This window comes from Nipponia nippon, unplaced genomic scaffold (genome assembly GCF_047370975.1).
Source record: "Nipponia nippon isolate SJK-2023a ecotype South Korea unplaced genomic scaffold, ASM4737097v1 scaffold_1, whole genome shotgun sequence".
Taxonomy (NCBI): domain Eukaryota; kingdom Metazoa; phylum Chordata; class Aves; order Pelecaniformes; family Threskiornithidae; genus Nipponia; species Nipponia nippon.
In genome coordinates this window covers 88,802,362-88,820,666 of record NW_028262290.1, presented here as the reverse complement: position 1 = coordinate 88,820,666, position 18,305 = coordinate 88,802,362, and the positions used below count along the sequence as shown (strand labels likewise).

The 18,305-nt window shown below is 38.4% G+C and overlaps 1 long non-coding RNA gene across 1 annotated transcript; it reads left to right on the top strand.

The window, feature by feature from the left end:
- Positions 1 to 4,451: 4,451 nt before the first annotated feature.
- Positions 4,452 to 17,574, top strand: LOC148057459 (uncharacterized). The gene is made up of 3 exons (XR_015699837.1): positions 4,452 to 4,570; positions 4,987 to 5,043; positions 17,437 to 17,574. It is a non-coding gene; the product is annotated as an uncharacterized LOC148057459 (long non-coding RNA).
- Positions 17,575 to 18,305: the final 731 nt, after the last annotated feature.

The window sequence follows — 18,305 nt, the reverse complement described above, 5'->3', positions numbered from 1 at the left end:
ACTGTAACTTGCTTTCTCCCTCTCCCTCTCCCTCTCCTAAACAGTAAAATGGTTTTAAAAGCCAATAGAAGCTTCCTCCTCTTTGTTCAAGGAGATACAGATAAGCCCCTTAATTTTCCCATGAAGTGTTCAGTAAGGGTCATTATCTGAACTTGTATAGAGTATGTAAAACATTTCAGAATCATTTAGTTTGAAGAACACTTTATAAGAGCATGATATTGTTATTTTTTTAACAGATGTTTAGAAGTTTCCTTCTTCTCCGTCATTGCAGCTGCATTTGCAAAGTGAACCAAAGTAGTTTCAAAGGGAGTGAGAAAACGTAAGCTCTCTCCTTGCACTTGTAAGATCAGTTATAGCTTGACTACACTGTGCTAGAAAAATTAATGTTTGAATGACATTTTCCACATGCAGTACCAATTGTGAACTAATAATTTCTGTGCCAGGAAATATGCATGCATTTAGGGACATAGGAATTTTTCTGGATTAAATCAGGCATCCACATAAATTTTAGAATAAGCAGGCCTTTATGTTTGAGGAATGAAGGACTGCAATGAGTAATTCAGGAAATAAAAGATAACTTAGTTTTATGATAGTTTTTTCATTTGCTGTTTAGCTTAGAGAATAGACTTACACTTTGACCAAAATATATTTGTCTTTGGGTTAATTTGGAAGGTACATAATTATCTAGCTGGCTTGAGCACTCAGTTCTAGAATGGGAGATGAAAGTGCTTTTCTTTCACTTTGCATTCTCCAACCTCCAGTCATTCAGCTGTGCTAAAGTTTTAATTTCTATTTTGAAGCAAAGCATGTTGATTTTTCTTCACTGCTCATGTCCTTGGTCTTACTGACACTCAAAATGCAGCCTGCTCAAGTTGCCACTGTCACAGCTGGCTTGAAGAATGACTGTTCTGTGCAGATAATGGAATCATGAGGCAACACAGGATTTCCAGGTGTTTCCTTTTCATCTATTCTCCTTTACCACAAAGGTAACACTTGCAAATATAAATGGACTCAAGGCTAGTTCCAGATGCAGTTTGATATTTGTCATGAATTTGTGATAGTAGACTCTTTTATTTTTAACATTTATGGTCTTTTTGTCATTCGCATTCTGGATGAAGCTTGAGGTAGTGTAACTCTACAATAACTGATAAACATTTTAATATTTTCTTTATATTTAAAATAAGAACAATAAACCTTTTATGTTAATCATCCAATATTTGACTAAAGAGTATTACTAAGTAGCCTTGCAAACTGTTTGATTCCTTTAATTCCCATGATTTAAATGTGTCTTTGGCATTTCATCTGGGTTAGGTACTTTATATTATTAATCTTCTGAAGTGCTTCTGCAACCTTTTCTCCCTGCATACTATATAGCATTCTCCAGTTTAGCTCACAGGTTCTTAGTACCATTCTCGGGTTATCTTAATTCATCACTTTTTCAAAATACTAATTTTTGAAAATGTATTTAAATTCAATTAATCATTTATTTACAATATAACACGCTCACTTCTAATGTAGATGAATTCATTCATTTCCCATAGTAACTGGCAAAATTATATTTCTCCTCCTTCAGGTCTTCCTACTTGGTGATTAATTTCATCACTGTCTGCATCTTTTTTCTTCTCCTGAGCATTACTGTATGCCAGTGTAACATTATTCAAGCTACTAGTTGGCTGGGCCTTCACACATTTCACATAAAGGTACTTTCAGAGTGCCCTTTACTCGCTTAGCCTTGACATAACTCCAAGCTCCTTCCACTCTGTGTTTCTACACTTTCTGCAGATGACGGTAGAGCACCCTTATGCTTTGAGGAGGTTGTCCTTGAAGATCAACAAGCTGTCATGGGCCATTATGCCCTTAAGAATGGGATCCCCTGGGAAGAGATAGTCTTTCAGGGGAAGCTGCTAGGCAGTTGCCTGGGCAATCCCAAGTTTGCTCCCCTGAAGGGTCTTTATCCTGCTATTTACCTTTCCTGTTTCCCTCAGAATTTAAAATTGCACCATAAAATCCAAAACACAGCCTCTAGTGCCAGACAGATATTGATGTGTAGGATGCATCCCTTCCTACCTGAGCCTTCCCCACCAGGATCAAGGTGAACGCAACCTGGACCCCAGTGTCTTTCATTGTAGCACACCCCTCCCCAAGCCTTTGATCCAATCAAAGTCTTCCTTGGCATTGGTGTCCACATGAATGAGCAACAAATCATTATTTATCATTATTACATCATATTAACATAATGTCTATGGACTCCAATTGTGGATATTGTGCTAGTCAGTGCATATAAAAAGTTCAAAACTGAAAGACTAATCTAAGAGAAGGCAATATGAATATAGACAGATGGGAAAATATAAAGATACAATAGAGAATAATTCTTCCCCATAATACATATTGATCGCAGCACATAGAGCAGCCTGAAACATTACAAACTTTTTGTTTGTTTGTATGATGATAAAAGAGTTTTGGGAAAGAATTTGAAAGAGAATAATTGAAAAAATATATAGATGGGGAGGCCTGTTCAAAAGGGGAGGATGGCATGCATGGTAAAAGGCAGGAATTTGCTTGGTTGAAAAGGGATTCCTCCCTGTGCATGACAGGGGACTGAGAGATGGGCAAAAAGATGACACTAAGCTAGGAAGAATAAAGCTGAAGCTTTATTGACTATAGAAGAGAAATCAGTGAATGGTTCCAGAGGAAGTTTTAACATGCCCAAAGTAACAGCTCAAGAAAAAATTCTTTGCAGCAGCATTTTGAGTGAATGTGCATGGACAAAGTTTTATTTGCTAGGACTGTAGAAAGCATGTTGTAAAAAAGCAAGGTACAATCAGAAGGAGCAGTATGAACAATAAGTTTAGTTATATGGGTCAAGACAAAAGGCTTTAGTGAAGTAATATAACCTTTCTCATCCCTATCCCACTCACTAAAACTGCAAATCAACATCTAAGGTGAAACAACTGCAGGCTGGATTGACAGATAGTATTTTTTTCTAAGATGTCATTTGTTTGTAGATGTTGTGATTTAACTAGGTAAATCTTTGATTGTAGGGTGGAAAGTCTATAATTGATTCACACGGGCAAAGTAGTTCTAATCACTGTGTGCACTAATAGTATCTATTCTATGGACATCTGACAACCATATAATTTGTAGCATTTTAAGTACATATAGTAAGACTTAAAATAAATGGTGGACTAAATACATAAAGTGGCCATTTTTTGTGCAATTAATGTAATTCTGTAATTTCTGGTTTTAATCGCTTGCAATAAATATTTCATCAAAACAATTATAATCAAGTATCTTGTAAAGTATTTTGAAGTATTTTTAAGTTTTAACATCAAAGGTCATTTTTTTAGACAAAACATTCTGTAACAGCCTGCAAACGAACACATTTTTACCTCATTATTGAAAATCAGCCTAACTGCCCTTCAGATGAAGTAGATACATAGTCCTGGGTTCTTCCCAGAAAAGTGGAGTTTTACTAGTATAATTCATGAATAGTCAATATGCTTTTCATCATAATGAAACCTGGGATATGCCAATTTTTTAGAAGTTTTGGCACAAAGATAACTAACTACCTGTTGGCGGTAGTTGCAAGGAATTACTCCGTTCTGTACAAGTACATTACGATCGAGTTCCAGTGGTATGCACAGTAGAGAGTTTATTTTATTCTCACGACAATGATCATTGCTGTAACAGGGATAGCAGAAGTTCCAGTGTGATTTCTGCCTATTGTGTATATAGGCTGCGAAGGAAGCCTGTTCATCAGCAGTCAAGACTTTTCACTCTTCCATCCCAGCAATCAACAAACTCTGAATAAGAGGTAACAAAACTTCACAGACTACTATATAGAATAGAAAGACTTAATAACATCTCTGTAGACTCTTAAAACCATGGGTGTGTGAGGAGTGATTTAGAAGCAACCTATGTAAAGAAAACGGAAGATACCTGAGGGAAGTCCAAACTATCAGCTTCCCAGAAGTCAGTGAGCCAGTAAGTATTAGACCTTTGTGGGAAGGGACCTACACTCATCTGGAGATACGTAATTTCAAATACTTGTTTTGGTGTACTTTATCACATTGATGGCATTTGCAGTAGCATTACCTTGTTTATGAACCCTCATGTGACAAGACACAGCCTAGCAGAGGAAGATGAGGTCTCAACAACTTAATTCAGCGTGTTTAGAGAGCAGGAAAACAACATAAAACCTCTATTCAAAAGATAATAATTATTATATCTGTATTCACAGATGTGGTTTTCAATGTAGCTAGCTAGGTGAATAAGTTCTGTGCAGATTTTGTATTTTGTGCTGGTACTTTAATTTGGGCAGTGTTTAGGTGTTGCTACATTTAAAGAAAACCTATGAAATATGAATACACTAATTTTTCTAGCGTACCCGGTGCAGGTGCCCAGGCGCTGGCAGCAGCAGCAGCAGCGGGGGCTGCAGGGGCGGCCCCTGTGAGGAGCGGCCGGGGCTGCCCCGCGCCGGACCCAGCCGGTTCCAGCCGGCTCCAGCGGCCCCAGCGCAGGGCCCAGCTGAGCCCCTCAGCCACGGGCGGGCGCCTCGGGGAAAGCCTGGGTGAGGAAGGGCGAAACGCTGCCCGGCAGCCGGGGCTGAGGGCAGCAGGGTGAGAAACAGCCCTGCGAGCCCCGAGGGGGGAGCGGGAGGAGGGGAGGAGGGGCTCCAGGCGCCCCGGCAGAGATTCCCCTGCGGCCCCGGGAGGGACCCCGCTGGGGCAGGTGTTTCCCTGCAGCCCCTGGGCAGGCCCCGGGCTGGGGCAGGGGAAAGTGTGGGGAGGAAGGAGCGGCAGGGAGGAGCTGCTACGGGCTGACCGCAGCCCCTCATTCCGCGTGCCCTTGTCCTGCTTGGGGGGGAGGAGGTAGAGGAGTCAGAAATGGAGAAGTGAAGGTGAGCCTGGGAAAAGGGATGGGGGGGGGGGAAGGTGTTTTAGGTTTTGCCTTTTTTTCTCAACCTACTACTTTTTTTATACTCAGCAATAGATGAAATCAATTCTCCTCAAGTCGAGTCTGTTTTGCCCATGATGCTGACTGGTAAGTGATGTCCCTGTCCCTGTCTTTATTGTGATCTTTTCTCACCTGTTCTGTTGAGGAGGGGGAGGGAAAGAGCAGCTGGGTGGTCATCTGGCAGCCAGCCAAGGTCAACCCACCACAATCAGGCGCCACTTTATCAGGAAAGAGTTTCACTATGAAAATGTAATGTATTAAAGAAATTACTGGTTAAAACTGATTTCTGATCACACCCTGCCTAAATTCTATTCAGAACTGACAGCAGGATTCAGCTTCATGTTTGTTTTTTTTTTTGTCTTGAGTTGCTCATTAATAAAGTGGGTAAAACTACCTGTATTATGCACAAAATACAGCCATTTCTTTCTCTAGAAAATACCTAAGAGTTCATTTTGTCAGATTTCACTTAACTGATTTGAAGTAAGTTTAGTTTAACACCTGAATAAAATAAGTTACTATGGTGAATACTAACTGATTAAAGTACTGGAGGTCATTGTGGTTGGTTGGTTGAAGAAAAAAAACATGATAATGGCATGGAATTGGACAGATTCAATAGCATCTGTTCTTGCAGCCTGTCTTGCAGCCTTTCTTTCCTTGTTCACCCTTCCAAATGTCCCCTCTGTTGTAAGGTCTCTGCTTATGCATTATTTCTTAGAAAGAGACAGAGCAAACACCTGAGACACTTTCTGTACCTGGGGAAGAAGAGACAATCATGGGGTGAGATGTGTTCAGTCTAAAACAACAGAGTCCCATTTGATGGAGTCTTTCAGGAAAGCTGGGTTCCATAATGCATTTGCAAAAATAGTGAGTTATTGCCCTTGACCAAAAGGAATGTATATTTATTGTAATCTCCATTAAAAAAAAAAACAAAAACAAAAAAAACCCACAAAACCTGAAACACAACACACCACACCCCCCTCCCCCCCCCCAAAGAAAAACCCAACAGTACGAACAAAAAAGACTACTGGAGAAAGCGTTCTGTAGCTCTCTGAATGCTGTAAATAGAATATATTTGGCCTCCACTTTTTCAGTGCTCTGACCTAATTGGAAAAAATCCCGATTTTTCAATCCTGCCTGAGTGAGACTGTCAGCCCTACACTACTGCAGAAATGTAATGATAATTCAATTTGAATGGAATTTGGCATTTACAGACTCTGTAGGATAGTTCCTTAATATTTTTAATATATGTCCATGGGGTTTTGTGTTTGCTTTTTTTTTTTTTTAATTATTTTTAAGTTGAAGCCTTGTAATATGCTAATGCTGGAACATAATGACAAATGGTGCCTGTAGCAGCTGTTTTCCTCAGCAGTTGTTCTGAGCTATGGAGCTTATTCTGACACAGTTCAGCTCTATGATGTCCTGACTCCACACCCTAGACTAGCAAAACAGTTAAGTATATACTTGACAATCAGCATCTGCTCAAGTCTTGCTGATTTAAATTTAAAAGATTACCCTATGAAAGCTATAGCAAGGACATGATCTGCTTAAGTAACAGTACTAACAAAAATGTTGGTTTTGCCCATGTCTCTTGAGTACGGACTAATAATTTTAAACATTTCATGCAGGAGTCTGTGAGCCACATCTTGGCTGCTCCTGACACCTAGACTAGCTAGATTAAAGCTAAAATGGCTTTGCCTCTACAAGCTAAAAGCAGACCTTTATTTAGGCTTGTTCAAAGGAACAGAGTACGAACAAGTTCTTTACTGAGTAGGGACTGATACAAAACGGACTTCGGGATTAAAAATAGGGAAATGCAACAGACTCCTCCAGGAGACTGCAAGACAGGTGATTATTTGATTTTTACAAGCAAAAACATCACTCTGTTTCCACAAGCACGATTTTACCATTGTAGCTTGTTTTGCTAGAGAGGTGGTGCGTGGAAGGTTCTCACATCACATGGGCGCCACAGTCAGGGTGTAGCTGGACAACTGCTGATGCTACTGCTTGAAGGGACATAAGCAACTATAACTCTCACCCAACGTTGACTTTCTCAATTCTATTTCTGTTTTGGCTGTTACATATCTGTGGGCCTGTATAGTAAACTGGGGAAGGTTATACTGCTGCAAGTATCTAGGCAGCTCTCAGAAAAATAGGTTCTCAGAACACTTTGGTAACATAATTTACGATGTTAATTCTAGTAGTAGTGTAGGCAAGATTTTTAAAAATTTAATATCCAGCTGCTGAGCCAGTGTATGTCTTGTATCCACTGTCTCTTCTGTCAGACCCACACTACTTTGTACTAGAGACTCAGCACATGGCATTTTATGCAGTAGCACTTCACTTCATCCAGCATTGACTGTGACAGGTTCCTCCGCTCCTAACAGTATTTGTAATAGATTTTATTGCAGGAGTCCCCCTTCTTACATCCCTGAATAACAGTCAAATAGCCAGCAAAAGACATGTAGACCTGGCCTCAGCTACCAGCATTGGAATTTAACCAGGGCAGTACATACTATGTTGTAAAAGAAGCACCGTTTGGTTATAATGTAATGATTTGCAAAGCTACACTGAAGGTTTATATATGGCTTTATGAAACATCTTTAAAAAGCAAAATCTCAACTCCATGGAATTTAGTCAGAAACTTACGCTCCCCCCGCAAAAATACTAAGTTGTTAGTTTACATGAGAAAGGGAGAGAGATGGAATGAGTATGGGACAGAACACTTATCAAGAAACGTCCAGCCTTAAAAGTGCCCCATGGTATTACAAAACCAAGAAATAGTCTTCATGGTATAAGAAACTGTGTTTGGCTACTCTGTAAGTGATTTCAAAAATTTTTGTTTGTTCTGTAGTAAGAATGTAGGTGTCACTCAGTCACTCAGTCCAGTATTGGACTCTGATGCAGTAGAATAAGATTCTCCAGGGTTGATACGAAAAACCTGGTTATGAATGCACAACTTGCTTATGATGGAAGCTATATCCTTGTCCTTTCAGTCAGAAGTTAACTTACTCCTGCATATAGCACTTCCAATTGAATAACATCCTCAACTTAGGTAAAATATTCAGCAGTTTGTTGTATAAGGATCTAATATTTTTGCTACTGGTATCTACAAATTGATCATAGTTCTTCTTCTAACATCTACCCAAATGCGACTGTTCGTAATATAAAATTTACACCGAAATGAAGAGCAGGAGCCTAAAGAAACAAGATTACTGACTCACATATTTATCTCCTAGAAATCAAGAAGGTCAAAGTCAGATTAGTATTTAGTATTCAAATTAAATGTCATGAGGATAAATATGTAAACACTGTTAATAAATCTGTGCATTTCATTTCAAGCTGTGGTGTAGGTATTGCTTTGGTTTAATAATTGATACTTATTTTGTATAATATCATTGAAAATAAGATTACTACTGTATGAAAAAAAAATCCAGATGGTGTTTCTTTCTTTGATTTAACCAGCAGTTCTAAAAATCTCAGCCAACGTATACTATTGGGTATTTTAGTATATGCTGGACTAGCTAAGATCTGCCTAACACCTTGGAATTATGAAGGTTTACTAAGAAGTACATTCTTAAAAAGAAATGTGTTGAAAAATAACTGTTCATTTTACCAAGAAAAGTTAAGTAGTACAGTAGGTATATATTTGCATGTAAGAGCTGAACTTGTATCAAGAACTGATCCCCTGCACCTGACAACAGTACAGGTACTATACATTTACTTTACAGGCATAAAACAGAGTTATGTTGAGTGAAAATTGTTGACGAATATTTAAAGGACTGATTTGATCTCTGCAATGTATTGTTACATTGCGAAGGCAGAACTCTTTCCTGGCCAGGTTAAAATCTTCACACTCCAGATATGATCATTCCCTGCATGGGTGTATGTCACCAAAGGGGTCATTATGAGCAGATAAGGTAGGTAAAACTTTAATTGTGTAGGAATAAGTAGAACTGAGACAATCTAATATAATTTATCCAAATACGGGACACCTAAAACAGCTTTATATTCTGAATGCAAACCAAATCAAATGCAAATGATTGCTCAGTACTAGAATATTTCACAAAAGCCCATGTAGGTCTGTGTAAACAACAAGGAAGATGATAATATAATTTTGCTCAACTCAAACTACCTTGTTGGTTTTCCTTTTTGTGAAGATACCTAGCAGAGAAATATCATAAAATTTGAAAGTAAAGGATAACAACAGCACAGCCATGCAAAGAATACACAATGTTTTGCATTAATCAAATTAAACATCAAAACTGAATGTGTGACCGTCCAAAACTTTGCAAGTCCTGTTATTGTAAACTACTGTTATTCCAGTTGAGTAATGCTTGTCTTTGACATGAAATTAGGTACACATAGTGAATGGCAGATGGAGGACGGACTTGAAATGCTGTCCTTAGAAATGGGGAAAATAAATTCAGTCATGCCATACCGATATCAAAGTCATTATTAGAAATTAAATGTTAACTCCTCATCACACAGACAAACTGGCATGAATCCTTTGAAACCTTTGCTCCTTCAAAATTATTTTAGCATTCAAAATTGTTTTGGCATTTATGCTACAGAACACATTTAGGAGACAAAAAAATGTAACATTCCTTGGTCGGATAGGTTTAAGCAGTCAGGAAACGTCAACTGGACAGTGGGAGATTTCTACATTACTTTTGTTAAATCTTGTGACTTGTTTATCTGTTTAATATAGCTTAATTAATTGTTTCCTTTTGTTCTGAAAAGGTCTTTTTTCAGTGTGGAATAGACAAGCCATGGATACTACTGCATGTGTTATACTGGCATATTTGTGTTGGCACAGCAGACAATCAAAAATCAGTGATAACTACCTAACCTTTTCTAGCCAAGACAAGACTTCACATAAGTGTATAGATCCACCTGATTTTCTGCAACTATAACAAGTTGAACTCAATTTTGAAATCTCCCACCCTACTGCATTGTTTTAAATAAGTGCGGTTTTACTGTGCAACAACTAGTTCAATTATTACAAGGGGTGAATTGCAACAGGGTTGATTAAAAAAAAAGTGATTAGAGCAAAGATGAGTGACTCAGGATTGGAGGAATATGTAGAGCCAGATTTTAGTGCCAGAAAAAATGTTTGTGAAATGACATTTACTGTATGGCTCAAGGAAGAAAACTCCTTTTGGGGGTGTTTTGGGGAGGTAGGCAACAACTCACCTGGTGACCAGTTCCACTCCTCCAAGTGATGAATCATAAGGTAAAACCAAACAGGAGTTTTACGGTAAACAGAGGGATTTTTGCTGAAGGCTAAGGGGGCACTGATGCAGAACAATAGGAGAAAGGAGTTCACAGAGGCGTGAGAGGGAGACGTCCTAGCAAAGCATCCCACTATGGAGACCCAGGGTCCTGGGCTCCTGGGGAAATCCACCTGAGCCAAGAGGATCCTGCTGAGCAGGAAGAGCAGTGAAGCAAGAAAATGTACATGGCATTTATTACTATATATATCTGAGCTAAGGCAAAGTGACATTTTGGATGTACAGGGACTTTAAAAGAGCATGGCTATTTGCTTTCTTTGTTGTATACCCTCAGAGTGACCAGCTTCCTAGGGTAAGGGAAGCAAGGGGGAGGGATAAAACTAAGGCAAGGCCACTGGACTGCTTAGGCCATAAGGTCTGATTTTTCTCGACAGGGTAACAGAGACATGTTCTCTTTGTCAGTTATATCTTTGGCCAAAGAGGCCTAAAACAGTCCTGAGGCATATGCAGATTCCTCCCAGAAGTCTGATATTGTGGGATTCAGGAGAATCAATCTAATGAACATCCACAGTGGGAGCTTTGTCATAACAAATGGGTCACTGAGGATGCTGTCGTGGATATCCATGCTGACATGAATGGAAACACATGTGATGGCAATCAATAAGAAGTAACATATTATCATTACATATATATCTCACTGAAAGACAAGTCTAGATGAATTTGATGTTCAGAACTAAAAGCTATCTTAAAAACAGAGAAGGTTCAAGGAGGAGCCAAATGGATTCAGAGAGGGGAAAGAATGTGCTACCATAAGAAGCTGGAGACCTCACTTTATTGAGCCAGAAAGCAGACTACCAAGGAAACAGTGTGAACATTAGATATGAAATCAAAATATTTACAGTACTATAATTGCTAGTCTTCTAAAGTGCTTCTGGTTTTACCAGATAAGGAATTTGGGTTCTGGCAATACCAGGAGCAGATAAGTGAAAGTCACGTTCAAAGATGACGTTGCAGTTTTAATTTCTGGTAGAACAAAGTTCTCGGCATCTGAGAGGTCAGTCAAGTGCAGCGAAATGACAAAATGTTACCATGGGTGCAGAAAATTTTTGTACCTTTTATATTGGAAGACAATATAGAAAATTGAATTTAAGCGAAGTTGAAGGAAACAGTATAACGAATCATTTTTTACATTTTGATCAAGTGCAAGAGATTCTGCACACTGAGTCATGTGACGAGGGATTCACAGGTCAGACTGCATGAAACAGAGGTTCCCACAGGTCAGGGCACACAGTAGGAAATGTGAATCATGACATGGCATGAGCCCAGATTCTTTATGGAGACTACATTCTCTCCTAGATGTTACACACTGCTCCACCTCCGTGCATTAGATTAAATTTCTCAGTACGTCACTCTGCTATCTCAGGAGTGGGAGAGAGATTGTAACTGCACTGGAAAAGCATTACCTGCAAACCCTGAAGTTGGCAGTATGAGAGACACACAGATGTGTGAATTGTGCATAATGCTGAAATTTGACAGATCTGAAAATAGGTTTCTGTAGGCATTGGCAAAAAAAAAGGCAATATTGTCATAGCCTCTGTTTTCCCAGTATATAATACCAATAGATTTGGTAATTACAGTCTGAATCACCCAGCTTTGGTGCAGGGAACTTCCCATTTATTGCTCATTAACAATGGTGCAGGTCAGAGAAAATCTACCAAAAAACGTAAAAGGATACATTATAGAGGTAAGTAAAGACTTAGGCTAGTTTAACTTAAATTATCTTAAATCTTGCTCCAACCAGATTTGTTATGCTGAGAAAGTTTCATGTGTTTTCACGCACTGAGACTGTGATTCTGTTTGGAGCATTACTTCCAAGAAACTTTGGCTATCCTGGTGGATTTCCTGTTTCTATAGATGTGACCAAGACACTCTGTCATTTTGCAGAATGCTGGATCATAAAGTAGTTTTCACAGAAACTTGGAGTATCAGACCTGTGCAGTACTGATTCAAAAACTAAAGAACAATTATCAACAGTTCAAGCAAAGCTTAAAATAGATTTTTAGCCTTTACATACATGTGGAACTTTATAGTTCATAGCTCCTGGATTGTGGTGACCTTTCTGTAAGGAAAAAGATTTTTTCTTTAATGGAAAGCTTGTAGTTTAAATGAAAAATGACCATGAGGAATTCTTAACATTTTCTTTTCCCACCCTTGCTGGGAAAAAGAAAAGGCATCACATTGCAGCAGCAATTGACATAGAAGGTAAAATATTTTTATAACAGAGTTTTTCGCTACTTGAAAAAAAATGGTTTGTAAAGAGAGCGATACAGAATTGTCCTCTTCTGTATTTAGTCAGATATCTAAATTTCTTCTAGGGGTTTTTGAGAACAAAACCACTTAATGGTGAATTTTTTGTAGATATAGCTTCAAAAACTCTCTATTATAATTAGGGAGTACAAGAGATGACTATTGATTGTTGAACACTTAAACTGATGATTTTATCTTCAAAAATGTTGAAGAAAATTACTGGAAAAGGAAGGAACATGAGTGTTATTTTGTTCCAGCTCTACCAACCTAAAAGTAGATGTCTATTTTGCAGCGGATGTCTAAGTTAATGGGGATAAAACCAATGTAGTCAATGGAGTCTAGAAAACAAGGCAGCTGGCCAAACGGAGGTGACTACTTTGAGATGAGCTGAATATCTCCCCAAACTCCCCTCGTGCTATTGACTAGATCTTCAGTGAGTGTCGTGGTTGCTTAGTTTTCTACATCTATGTTATTGAGGAAGTAAATCCCACCTGGTAAGTGTACTCAATGTTTGCACACAGGGACAAGTGCAGATTGACACAACTTCCTTCAGGTTCCTGCCTGGATCAGTCAACCTCCAGAGTAGAAATGTAATTGTGTTTGCAGGCACAACCCCCAGATAAGGAGCAGGAAATGCTAGCTCATACAGTAGCACCGACTTGTGTTCAGCTGCCTTTGAATGTGGACAGAAAAGCAGGCGTCCGTCTGCACCCCATTGAAACATACTCCTAATGAGCTGCTTTAGCCTTGCTGTCTAGTAATTCAGCATACATACAAGATGTTATTGCCAGAGACTACATTACAGATTCAGTGTGCTTACCTCACTGGTTCTTCTGAAGATACAATCTTGCAGGGTGGGTCATAGTGAGACAGGACTTTCAGCCACTCATTGAATCCTCTGGTTTATAAAAAAGTTCCTTTTCTCTCTGCTGTTCCTTGGTTCTGGTGTCAGCCTGCTGCTCAGCTGAAGCAGAGAAACTAAAGAGATCTCTCTCTTGTAACTATAGGTCTTGATATTTGTACCACCATTTGATAACAGGAGCTCAGCTGATGTGGGAGCCTAGATATGAAAGAGGTCATCAGCTGAAGATCAAAGTTCAAGAATGGAGAATTCAAGGAAAAAAAGTGTTTTCACTTCACCTCTCCTCCATTTCACAATGCCAATATAAACTGAGCAGAAATTGCAAATGTCTGAAAGGCGGTTATAAAATATTCTGTTACTCACCTCTTACTTAAATTGCACAGTAAACATGCGTGCGCACCTACGCATACACTCACACTCCTTAGACCTGGATTGGCCTGGACTTCTGGGTACCCTGAGTTGACATGATTGGTCATTGTATGAGACAACATATGTTGTGCAGCATTAACACCTTGGGTGACTGAACCTCCAGCTACCTTCAGACAGAATGCTGCAGAAAAGCATTTGACAAATTTTTAGAGCTCTCCAGGTGGAAATTTCAGTCAGCCTCAGAGATTCCTCTAGGCAGCTCATGCTCTGCCTAAACCAACTGTTAGGCATAACTTGTGTGTTTCAACATATGCTTCAACTACCATCCTGGGTGGAGAATCTGCCCATCCCAGAGACCCCTCCAAGCAGCTCTTTGTGCAGAGTTTACCAAACTTGTACATAGGTAAGGTACTTGTAAACAGTGCAAAGAAACTGTACCTATAGGTACAGAAATTATGACATGGCAGTGTCTTTTGTACATAGATAATCAATAGCAAACAAATTATATATATGCTGAAATGATCATCTAAGACCATGGGTCAGCTGACTTATCAAAAGTTACTAGAATGGCAGTTCAGGGTGTCTCACCAGGTCCAGCTGAAGATATTCCTCCAAGGACTCTTGCAAGGGAGACTCCCATCATCATCTGGACAGTCACAGACCATCCTGTTCAGGTGATCTGATCTCCCATGCATATGGCAAAGATCCCAATAAATTAATCTTTTTTAGCAACAACAACAACAAAAGACCATGGGTATCTGTGCAAAAAAACCCTTTGCCAACACCAAGGAAAAAAGCTTCCTATACTACAAATAGCATACAAGATATGTATAACCAAACCCCGAGATTCACCTGTGTAAACAAGGCTTTGCTGAAGGCTGTCTACTGCTTTCCCTTATGAAGGATTTAAATCATTCAGATGCCTTTTACTGGTTTACTGTGGAAGCCTTAATTTCCTCTTGAAATAAGCGTTTGTTTTAGAATTAATTTATTTTGACTGAAGTTATCAAAGTCCATTTGTAAACTTGTACATCTTGAAGTGTTTAATTTTTGTTATGTCTTCTCAAGAACCTTCTGCTATAAAATAATTAGGAAGAACAGAGAAAAAAATGTGACAAAACTAGTTGCATTTGTAGTTAAAGTGTGCCGTTTCTCATTCTGAGATTTGCCATTTATACGTTTTAAGAGTCAACAGTGATGTGGAAAAACAATAGCTTCTGTGCCAATTTTTACTTGAATGAATTGAGATATGTGCCAGAAGACAGGACACTTTATGAATGTGTCTTTTTATATGCTACAGTATGTGTCTTGGAAATTTTACAAAAATTATGCCATCTGCTTATCCACTTGCTCATTATCAGCCATAGAGTGAGGGGAAAAAAATGTAGTTTGTTCAGCCTCACTAGATTCAGACTAAATCAAAAGTGCAATTTGTTTGATCTAGTATAGTAAGATATGTCTTCTGGGATTGATTAAAGTAACAATACCGAGTGCCACAATCCTAAAGTATATTTCATCATCAAAGATGTTTCATTTAGTTCTTTGAATATAATATAAAGATAACAAAAAGCCATTGTGTCATGTTAAATCCTTCAGACCAATATGTATAAAAACTGATATCAGTGAAAGAAATGAAAATGCCTGTAAATTAATTTACACACATAATAAATCCAGTACACTGGAGTGCCTAACATGATCTGACAGATTTAGGAAATTTTATTTTAAATCATTACTGTAAGAGTGTTCATGATGCCAAAGATACAGAAAGTTTTCCACATCTTTTATATTAATATCATAGAGCAATTACACCACCTATTATCCATGACTGAAAGAGAGTATTTGTTGGAAAAATGATAGATTAATTATCCAGCAGATATAGGTTGCTATAATGCCACTGAAAATGAAGTAGCTACAGTAAAACCACTGAAGAGTTGATCCATGTCTGTCTTTGACATATCAGATTGTTTTGTTTTGTTGCAAATGTCACATTGTTAAAATTGAAATCCTTTCTTCATATGAGCAGCTTTTCAGAACTGGGAGTTTCTGAAGTAGTCAGGCTTTTAAAAACCTAATGAAGTAGTTCTCAGATTTACAAATCTTTGGCAAATATATGTTAGTTAGTATGTATTTATAGTCTCACAAACATTCAGCCACCCAAAAGCTGGTGTTGAAACTCAGCTATTTAAAGTTAAATTTAAAAACCAAACAAACAAAAAAACCCCAGAGAATAAAAATGAGAATGATTATTTTGGGTCACTTGAAAAATGTGACCTCGAATTAATTATTTGGGGTCTCTTGGTTAGAATCAAATGTATAAACTATGGTTGTGGCAATATTATTTACCTCCTTCTACTTTTAGCACTGCAGGGAGTACATCCATCTGGAATATCGAAGGCTAAGGGTCAAATTTCTCTGCTTAATTTAGAAATAAGATAATAAATTCCTGGAAAAGCTTCTTTCATCTAGATACAAAATGAGTTTCTATAGGTTGGAGTCTAGGCTATAACTCAGGAGTAACTTTACTTTTTTTTTTTTTTCCTGTTTGGCTAATTTTGCTTTTCCTATTCATCAGGCAACAATTCTGAAATATTTTGAACTCTGTTGAGTTTTTCACAGGAAATGGCAAGAAAGAGAGTGTGCATCAGGCCCTGAAAATCAGAACTACATCACAAACTTTGTGGCAAACTGGCAAATGTGTGAGGCTAAATACATGCTTACCACCTAGTGCCTGCCTGTTTCTTGCACCTGTTTTAGTCCAGGCTTTACCTTCTGACCATCACCATGATGTCTGTGCAACAAAGGAAACGATGACTAGTTATTTTTCACTCAACAAATCAAATAATTTTCAGGATTACATGAATCACTACATGTGGATGTTGCTGTATGCCACTGCTTATGAAACTGCACTTGAGGAGAAAAACTGAAGAGAAATGTTTCAAATTTTAGACAGGAAATACAGATTTTGTCAGGGGTCTAGCACAAGGAAGTTCAGAAACAGATGCTCTTTGATTATATTCATTTCCCATTTTCTATGCAAAAGCATAAGATTTTATTTTCATATCATGCCATGAATGTTAGCCATTAGCCATATTCAACATTATTTTAAAATACGAAAACATTGAAAAATAATTTTAGGGAGGTGCCTTTAAAAGAATATGAGAAATATGTTAATTGTCCCTGGCATTGATTACATTTGAAATTAGTGAAACTCTGACCTGTTACAAATCTCTTGTCTCACAGTTTATAAAGATTCGAGTTTGTTTCCTGCCAATACCTGCTTAACAGTGAGCTGACACAGATAGTGTGTTTGAACCAACCATACTTACGATTTAATTTACATGAAGGTTTTGTCAAATCCCGTTCTCAGATTAGTCTTTGCTCTTCACTGTGTTCTGCTACTTCAGTAAGACAATATTATCTTTGAATTCATTGGTCTTAAGAGATCAAGCCTTTCTCTCCATGCCCTCCACTTCTCCAAATGAAAATAGATTCAAGTGATACTGATTTGTCTCTGTGTCCATGGCTGAGGAAGGGAATGAAAAATCAACTTGCTGCCACTTGAATTTATTTAAGACACAGAAGAAATATCCTTACATGCTATTAGCAGTATATCTCCAGAAGAATAATTTGGCTGAACAGTTTCTTTTGGAGAAGTATGTTTTTACATTTTACAGAGGAGATAATAAAATGATACATCTTTGTTTTTCACAGCGTCCCTCAAAACTTGTAAAAATATTTTAATCTGAAATGAACCAACCAACTCCAAACAAACAAGCAAACAAAATTGCCCACAAGAGAAGAAACTACTCAAGGTTATTGTAAAGTATGTATTTTGCTTTTGCTATTCTTTATTTAACTTGCCATTCATATGAGCAGAGCATTGATCCTGTTTTTGTGAGGTTGACTTGCCATAATATCTGTCAGACACTGCCTTACATTTGCTGTTCAAGTGCTGCCTGCTGTATATTAGGCTAGTTAGTTCTGTTGTCTGACATGAAATGGTTTGTATTTTGGTTTTCATGATGTTGCTCGAATGCTTTGTGAGAGACAGCCTAGAAAGGGACAAAACAAACACTACTGCTTTATAGATCAGTGTGTTGTGTTGTAACTATTTGCTAATGCTGGACAAGGGTAGGTACATCGTGTTCCAAAGGGAAACAGCTGAAGGCTATCATCTGAAAGACAAAGCAGTGCCAGATGTTGAAGACAGCTGATAAAGGCATCCTGGTTAATGCAGAACTGACCTTGAAAACACTTCAGTTACCTGTACTATTGTATGTTCGTATTAAGCAACCTGAAGATGTCATCCAGAAGCTAAATCTCTCTCCATAAATTGGGCAGCAGCAGTCCTATATATATAGATGCTGGCAGTGCTGTTGGAGGCCCTTCTTCTGGCACCTGGTACTTCTTACTCTGCCAGCAGCAGCAACTACTGTAATGCTTGTTCCCATACTTTGTGTTGAACTGCCCTTTTAAAAGGGCTCTCCCCCTTCCTCCCAACTTGAGGTGGCTGTACAGCTCCCAATTAAATAATCCCTTCTTGACATAACACAGAAAAATCACGTGTGAGTGGGGCTGCT